The sequence below is a fragment of the Ostrinia furnacalis genome, unplaced genomic scaffold (genome assembly GCF_004193835.3).
Source record: "Ostrinia furnacalis isolate ACB-3 unplaced genomic scaffold, ASM419383v2 OfSCF3147, whole genome shotgun sequence".
Taxonomy (NCBI): domain Eukaryota; kingdom Metazoa; phylum Arthropoda; class Insecta; order Lepidoptera; family Crambidae; genus Ostrinia; species Ostrinia furnacalis.
Window position 1 is genome coordinate 195,420 of NW_021133386.1, and position 9,558 is coordinate 204,977.

Sequence of the window (9,558 nt, forward strand, 5' to 3'; positions counted from 1 at the left end):
GAGCTGGCTCTGTGTGTGATTCTAATCTAGGCTGTGAATGAAATTTATTTAATTTATCCTTGATGTGAGACTTGTACTCCATATAAAGCTCCTCAACATCATCAAACACACTGTCCCTACAATAGTGAGATTCCTGTAATTCATCCTCATCAATCGTGCTTACTATCTCCTGTTGTGTTTTAAAAAAGACTCCCCAATGTTGCTCTAATAACTCTAGCCTGGTCTCAAGATAAGCTTGAGTCAGTCTATCTTTTGGAGACTTTTTAAAGTTCGTGAACGCTCTGACAATTGCCGCCTTAGTGGCCTCTTGAACATTTACTAGCGGCTCCATAGTTTACAAATCTATTTACAAAATACACAAAACAAGCAAAATATGAACAAAAATACACATAAACAGCAACAGAAAACATAAAATTGTTTTAAAAAATACGAGTAAATTTGAGAATTGCAAACTTCTAATGTAGATTTAATATTAAATGTCCCAAAGTTACGTTTTAAATCTTCGTTTTGTTTCGTATCAATAAGTAAGGTTTAAAGTACTCACGATTACACTTCACAACACACACTATGACGACGATACGTGCACTATCAGCTCCTAGGCTCGTACTTCTCACTCACGCTCGCTTTGCTCGTTCTATGTAGCGCTCCCTAGCGCTCCTCGGTTGCCGCCAAGCCAACCGCTGCCAAAGACTCTCTGCTCCTCCCGTACTGTTTATCCAGTCTACACCAGAGACCGGACCCTTCCGCTGCCGTGTGGTCACCGCTGACACCACTGCATGGAGTCCAAGATAGCACCTTTGCTATCCGGTAATTTTGTACGGGCGATACTCCGCTGTATGGACTATCGTAATTTTCCTACCATTTTCTTCAAAGCCAATCCGACTCGTAGGACCATGAACGAAATACGTCACCGACACTACGAGAGATTATTGATTGAAAGGCTTTGTGGTGTAAAATAAAATTATATTGTAAAATAAAATCAAATTACATGTTGCTTATTTCGAAGTAGAAAAGTCAAGAGAAGAGAAAAAAGTGACAATCGAAAAAGAAACATAAAAGAAAAAGAAGTTTCTCGCCAGCCAGGCGAGCGGCCAAGGAGTTTGGTCATACATTTGCGACCTCTACCATTTTATATAGGCCGTCATTAGACAGACCTGAACAATGATAAAAAAATATCATAAAAAAATAATTGTCGGTATGCAAGGTTCAAATAATTTCGAAAGCTTGTATCGCGCATGGAATTTATTCCTCCTTTTTCTCCATCATCAGACCAGCTCAATGGTACCATAACATTGCATTGTCATCTAACTTACATAAGTATACCAAATTATAGCTCAATAGGTTGAGGAGAAGTTGTCTTAAATTCAGTTGCAAGATTTGTCCCACACATACTAACAAGTGAAGTCAATATAAAGCTTGTAAATAAAAAAGGGAACTTAATCAATAATATTTAATGTAGACATGATATGAAACTATACTTGTTATGCTCCTGGTAAATAATTAAAATGGTTCTTAATGACTTTCTGTGACAAATCGAAATCAATCCATCCATCTAGCCACAGGCAGAAGGAAAAGCGCAAAGATCCGCATGAAAATAAACAGTTGACGCGGAAAACAGTATGTCCAACAATGAGATATTAATATAACCACCAAAGATCACCAATGTATGATTTTGCACCGTATCTCTACGGCATTCGGATCTTATTCGTTTAGTCAATTTTCCTGAAGCGTTTGCGTCTCTTACCTTGCTGCTTACGTTCAGCTTTTGAAAGCGAAAGAGCAAAGTCTCTTTTTCAGCTCTTTCAGTTTCTTTTTTCTCGTATCAATTTACATCATCCCGTTTCCATAGACTTACAGTGCCTTTTTCAGGACAATGGACATTTCCTGTTTTTATTGCAGCCGCTATTAGTAGTACGTAAAAATGTTAATTTATGTACTAAAACTACTGTTTCTTTTATGCCATCATGAGTCAGAGAGACGAGAGATATCTATGAAAGTATTTTGATTTAGCTGCTGCCTATATTTCTTAGGGCTTGTTCCCACGGAGACATTCCGTTTTTTGCAGGTACTGTTTTTTGTAGGAGCCCGTTTACGTTACGTGTTTTAATATTATGTACGTATTAGGACGTAATGTGTGTTCTCATATAGTCCAGTTTTGCGGAGCCTGCATTACTGGATCCCGCATAACTGGATTGCCGTGGGAATCATTTTTTTACAGGCAATTACATAGACATGATAGTGGCACATAATAATGGAACAAGAAAAAAAAAACAAGAGTAAACTGAGCAGTGCCACCCATTCACCAACAAGATGTCCACTGCAACGGCACCCCACTCAGCACATGCCGTGGACCACGGTGACGAAGGCCACGGCGCTGGTTTTCAGTGTGCCCCATGCCGAGTGAGGGTCACGGACCATTGGTAAAATAAATAAAATAGTAAGCTGCATAAAATTGTCTAAATAAACATACACAAATAACATGAGGCAGGTAGAGAAAAACAAGAAACATTCCAAAAAATATTCTAGAGAGAAGGTACATCTTTATGTATTTATGGCTTATGCAATAAATACCTTGTTGCACACGTTTTATGCGGCGATGTTTGCGTGTCCGCTAACAAGATTACCTTCCTGCCCCATATTGGGGCGAGTGCATTCTCTCATAACTCACTTTTAATCTATTATGAACCCATTGTTGTTTCAACAACAATATTTAAATTCAATACATCATTCTGTTTAAGGCCCGCTTTCCAACAATCAGGGAAGTTTTTTGGATAACCAATCAGTGTACCATGAGTTTACGTTAGGTGTGCTCGCTAGCGAGTACGTCAAAAATCTTTATGAAGATTTTGTTTCTTGAAAGTAGCCGCTAGGGGCGCTGCACAATATGTCATACAATTAATGTCATTTTTTTTACGCAGTCGCTAGCGAGCACACCTAACGTAAACTCATGGTAAGCACACTGATTCCATTATTTGCACATCTCCACTCCGCTCCGCTTCGGTGGAAATGGATTGAGCGGAGAAGTGTCGGGTGCACTTGTTTTTCTATAGAATTTGACAGCGGTGCAACGCGTTGCGGTGCGGAGAAGAGCGGAGCGGTGCGGGAGATGTACGGAGCGGTGTAATGTTTCATAGATAGCAATAGACTGACAGCTGACAGCTACGCACAGTTCACACATCTCCTCTCGTCTCCGCATCGCTCCGCTCTTCTCCGCTCTGCTTTAGTGAAAATAGCCTGCCAGTTTCGCCGCACATCGTCTTCGCATCGCTCCACCTTGGTGGAAATCGGGCCTAATTCTTGTGTGTTAGTGTTAAACGACTCTATTACTTCTCATTCAACAAAAAGAAGAGAAGGAACTAAGGAATTTAACAATTTTCTACACGGTTATTTTAGTCACAAAAGGTAAATAAAAACTGAAAAACAAACAAAAATGCACACAAAATTTTCCCATGCACCGAATCGAATGTCAACGGAAAATTGTATTTCGCTATTTGCCCTTTGAGTTTGGTGAATGTTTGTTTTACACCGACCATTTTCCACCTATTGAAGTAGGTACATATTTGTACAAATTAAAAACAACGTGTTTTATAGGTTACAGTCTTTATGAACAATTAACTACAAGTATTATAACTTGTGCATATCATATGAGTCATATGCATTGCCGCTTCCCGCGCTAGGAAAACTTTATTAACATGCTAAATCTCGGTTCACATTGGTGGTGGCGTTTACACAAAGTACTTAAAACTTAGCTAAAGTGTCGATTACTTAATAGTTCTTATGAACTTATCGGGAGGTCGCTAACAGGAGCAACGTAGTTTAAATTTGGAACTTTGTGGCACGTTGAGGTGTGTTCATTTTAGAAAATTGATTCATTCCCCTTCATTCATTGATAAATACAGTCTGCTGCACATCAAACTATGCCTTTTTGTTAGCAAAATAGAATCTAATATAACAGCTACGATGTTAGAATGTTTAGCTTGATAAGCTGTCATAAGTAGAGACTTCCAGTGACTTGGCCCACTTTTAGCTTGGCCCACGGGCCAAGTCGCGGGATTGAATTTTTTTAAATATTTTTTCTTCCAGCAATTTGGCCCAATCTAACATTGTAGAGTAGATTTGGACATTTGTTAGATTGTTTAAACATTTGTTAGTGTAGAATAAAAATATTGAAGATGGGCCCAGTTAGTAGAAGAACAAGTATTTAAAAATTCAATCCAGCGACTTGGCCCATGGGCCAAGCTAAAATTGGGCCAAGTCACTGGAAGACTCGTCTGTAGGTACAATAAAGTCTGTCACTATCTACCTACTTTTATGCCTTTATAAAGATCACGCGAAGCATAAGGTGTGTGGTGTGTAGGAGGCTAGGAGGCATTCAAAGTCTAAGTATATTCAAACATAATTATAGTGAAACAACGAAAATAAGCTTAGAAACAATTTCTTAATTTAATCTATACTTATAATAAATCTGTAGAGAGGTCAATTCTGTACATGAAATATACTTTCAAAATAACTATCAGGGGGTGATTAGTGATCGATACTGATGCCAAAAATGCAATCAGTAAAATTTTTGTCTGTCTGTCTGTCTGTCTGTCTGTCTGTCTGTCTGTATGTTCCTTATAGAAACAAAAACTACTTGACGGATTTTAACGAAACTTGGTACAATTATTCTTCATACTCCTGGGCAGGTTATAGGATACTTAGGAATTCCCACGGGAACGGGAATTAGCGGGAAAATCCTTTTGTACGAAAAATTTAAACCGCTTAAGTTAGACGCTTGAAATTTGGCATGCAGGTACCTTAGTAAACTTAAAGCTTAGTTACAACAGGATATTGCAAAATTCCCACGGGAACGGGAGTTAGTGGGAAAAAACATTTGTATGAAAAAATCTAAACCGCGTAAGATAGACTCTTGAAATTTGGCATGCAGGTACCTTAGTAAACTTAAAGCTTAGTTACAACAGGATATTGCAAAATTCCCACGGGAACGGGAGTTAGCGGGAAAAAACATTTGTATGAAAAAATCTGAACCGCGTAAGATAGACTCTTGAAATTTGGTATGCAGGTACTTTAGTAAACTTAAAGCTTAGTTACAACAGGATATTGCAAAATTCTCACGGGAACGGGAGTTAGCGGGAAAAAACATTTGTATGAAAAAATCTGAAAGATAGATGAAGGGGGGGTAAAACGAGATCCACGCGCACGAAGTCGCGGGCGGCCGCTAGTTATAATTATAATTGAATGTTCAAAACAAAGACCACTCAATAATAACTCAAGGATCTTCTGAAAATTATTCTATAAGTTGTTAGACGCTCGTGTTGGTTTTAACTGATTGCTGCCTGTACCTAATTATTGCCTGTTAATTTTCTTGCTAATTGTTATTTTCGTATTTCTATAAGATTTTTCCAATAATTGACTACTTCAGTAAAAATAAGTACTCTAGTCGTTTAGTCGTTACACGTCTTTTCCTGCTTAATTGGCAAAAAGGCCAAATCTATTTTAATATCTTGAGAACTATTAAATTTTCCTAAAATACAAATCAAGGTTATGTAATCAATTGGAATTACCTGTCTTCAAACATCAGGGGTTCGGTAATACACCCTTCAACTTCATGGAACACGCTGTGTACACTTACAGCCTGCCTTTATGGGACACTCTGTATATGAAGTATTAGCTTTCTGATATTAAAGTCTGAGGTATGAATAGCATTTAATATTAGTTCGTTTTTAATATAAGTTGGAAATGTTGGATATTTTTACCGAAATATGTACCAAGTTTTCGGCTTTTTCTTGTTAAGACCGGTTAGTAGACTCCATTTGTTATTGTCAAACATATAAGGCTGGGTTGCACCACCTAACTTTGACCGTAACTATAACGATAACAGGTGCTTTTTGTATGGAGTTTGACAGATTTTTGACGTTTGTCAAAGTTAAAGTAAGATGGTGCAACCCAGCCTTAGACTCCCGTAACAATACAACGTAGATACGACTGCACGTCAAGTTCACTGAAGGATGTTGTGTGGGTACTTATAATGTAATTTAGTTGTTAATGAACTATTTTACAATGATAATGTGTAGTCGGATGTGCTGTTGTCTATACTATAATAGCATTCAGAAATAAGATTAAAACGACGATACAAGTTTCAAATCAAAGCCAAATTGAACAGAAATATTCCTGTTTTATTTCAGTCAACGCTGAAAAAATTTAGTAGTCGACGCAAAATCTTCTCTTCCACTTGGAAGTACCTAATGTACTACTAGTAAATTAATTATAAAATGTTAAATCACCGTTTAAGTTTTTTCTTTTAAAAGTAATTTACCTTGGTTATTAAGCAGCTTACCTCCTCTTTTAAGACTTCCTCAACCTCGACAGCTCTAAACAAAATGTTACGTTGTTATTTAATAAATTCCATTCAACATTTTGAAAGTAACTTGGACACCCCTCTAAGTAGTTTTAATATTCTTGCACAAGTTCAGAATTACAGCATTGGATGCGATGGCTAGAGTTTCGAGGGTTCGACTCAGTGATCCGAAGGTCCTGGGTTTGAATCCCAGCGAGAAATATCCTCGTGTATTTGTTTCCAGTTAGAGTATCAGGAATCAACCTAATATGTACGTACATGTTTATGATTTCGTGCTCTGGAGGTGCTGGTCAAGTCGAATATTATACCATATTATGACGACTCATATACAATTATACATACTGTGCGTAATTATACTCTACATGTCGGCTGTTAATTATTCTTCTGGATCTAAAAGTGCGCTGAAGTAAAGAACCAGTCCTGTGATTGGTCCATAAAAACGAATCATGAACTTAATTCTTCGCCTTACGTATCGCCACCAACCACAAACGTTCTTTGTCTTATAATAACTTCGATTCGATCAAATAATATTTACAACTAAACTAATTACATTTCATAATTATTAAATTTATTGTTATTTAGTTTCCTAACTCGCTTAATTAAAACAATAAAAATAAAAGTATATAATTTAAGATTTAGGTTTTTATAAGCTCACAATTATTTATTAGTCGGGGAATACCCGCGCTACATACGGCTGCAGGTGCCGTGTTCCCATAGTTACGTTCCTTGTGTATTTTTAGTATTAGTTCTTGTTTCATGAGAAAGCACTAACTTAAAATTAAGTTAGTGCTTAAACATACATATAACTGTAGACTAATTACAAGACATTAATCAATCAATCTTTTTTGTCCAACTGACGTACGTTCATTTCTTCTCACTTTTCTGTAACTTAAACGGTGTGACGGATTTTAATTTGCAAGTTCCGAAACATTACGAGTAACTTCTTCTTCTTCTTAGTCGTTACGCTCTTGGCAGAGCGGTCGTGGTCACGTTGAGGCTTTGTTTACATCGGTTGTAGAGGCGGATACAACTCTCCGCACGATCTCCCTCCATCTCTCTCTATTGGCAGACTTTCTGGTGCAGTCACATAAGCCGTCTCCTACCGCTGCTTTCACTTGGTCGGTCCAGCGCATTGGTGACCTGCCACGCGATCGGGTTCCTTCGACTTTGCCCTGGACGACCAGTCGTTCTATGGAGTTGTCATCCCGCCTCGAGACATGTCCGAAGTATTGCAGTATGCGCGACTGTACTACGGTTGATAAACGCTGAGTGACACCGAGCTCCTGGAGTATGGACACATTGGTACGGAACTCTGTTCATGATATCCCGAGCATCTTTCTCCAGCACCACATCTCCAGGGCATCTATCTTCCTCTTTTCCAAGTCGCGTACTGTCCATGTCTCTGCTGCGTAAAGAAAGATGGGGAATACAAGCGCTGCTCGCACGAGTAACTTGTCTGTAGTCAAACAATAATTTTCATTTTCCGCGCTGGAATATTAGAACGGGCTAAGGGCACTTTACGGGCTTAGAGAAATGCTAGAAACCATTCCCAGCAGTTACATTTATGCACACTCATTCATTGTATTGGTTAATTTGATTCGTTTAATTTGCGCAGTTAGTGTGAAATTACCACAACTATTGAACAACGACTATTGAAAGAGTTCTATGCAAAACAAATGAACGCGGACTTTTGTAAACAATAACTACAAATAATGGAGCTTGAGTAGAAATTGTTGTTTTGTTTTAACTGTACCGCTCTCATTTCTCACACTTTGTGTAATTGATCCTGTGCAAAGAAATATAAAGAACTCCGTCGATTGGAAATACCTTCAGGTAAATTTTATCCTCGTTATCTCATTACGACGTTGTACATTCCTCGTTTTACTTTCTTACTAGCTTTCCGCCCGCGGCTTCGCCCGCGTGGAATTTTGTCTGTCACAGAAAAACTTTATCGCGCGCGTCCCTGTTTCAAAAACCGGGATAAAAACTATCCTATGTTCTTTCCCGGGACTCAAACTATCTCTATGCCAAATTTCATCAAAATCGGTTGCGAGGTTTAAGCGGGAAAGCGTAACAGACAGACAGACAGACAGACAGAGTTACTTTCGCATTTATAATATTAGTTGGGATTTACCCCTTCCGCGGAGCAGTTTCTTTCAAACTTCACTACTACAGCGGTCTTGTTTCACTTCCGATACGAAAATACTTCAGTCGCTAATTAGCAAGATTGAAAAAGTTTTAAGTATTTAGGGATGCCGTCGGGCATTTTTTAATAAATAATCGTGTCGTGTACTTAATGCCTGCAGAAAATCTTGTGTGTAAATGATACGCGTAGATGTAATTTCATACAGCTTTCACTGCTTTCTGAATGATTCGAATAAACAAACATCTCATGATATTGATTCACTTGTATGAAATAAGTGTCATTACTTTTAGTCCAATGAATTCACTGAATTTACGTTACGACATACGAGTAGCACTTTTACCACATTGGACAATCCACAGCAATATAATGGTTTGAATAAATTCGTAATTTGAGGTAAAATATAGGACCCACGTTATGGTACTGATGCTGAGTTTGTAGATACGTTGCCAGTGACAGTGATGATGACGCCCATCAGTTTTCACTTACGCTGCGGCGTAATTTTTTGCGACTGATTTATGTACCCGTAGTCGGCGTATGCGTACGGATTGTGATCGCGTGACGCTTCTTTCGCTTGAGAGAGCGCTCAACGGACGTGGGGAGGGGACTTTACAATGTTCTGAAATTGAACCACTGCATGGGCGCATATACCTATAACATCAACGTCAATGCAGGAGTGCAGGCGAAATGTATAGAACCCGGCGGTTGGTTTTACCCGTCCGTAATAGAGTTGCCGCCTACTTTTTACACCTCGCACGTCTCGTCCTTTTACGATACGTTGTCACGAAGGATTTTATATTCACAAGTTCACAGCCCTACACCAGTTCGGTTTGACGGACGATCGATGGACCTTGGGAAATCCAAGGCGCAGTCGAATTTGTTTGCAGAACTTTCACAGAACACTTTTTTTTATTTCACTTTGTCTGCGATTTTCAATTAATGTTTATCTTACTTGGATCTCATTAGGCTTTTTAATGTTCCTTTTCTTTTTCTAATTAAAGTAGGTATCTTAGGCTAGCTGTCAGTTTTGTTGTTTGTTTAATAATAAAGTAATTAT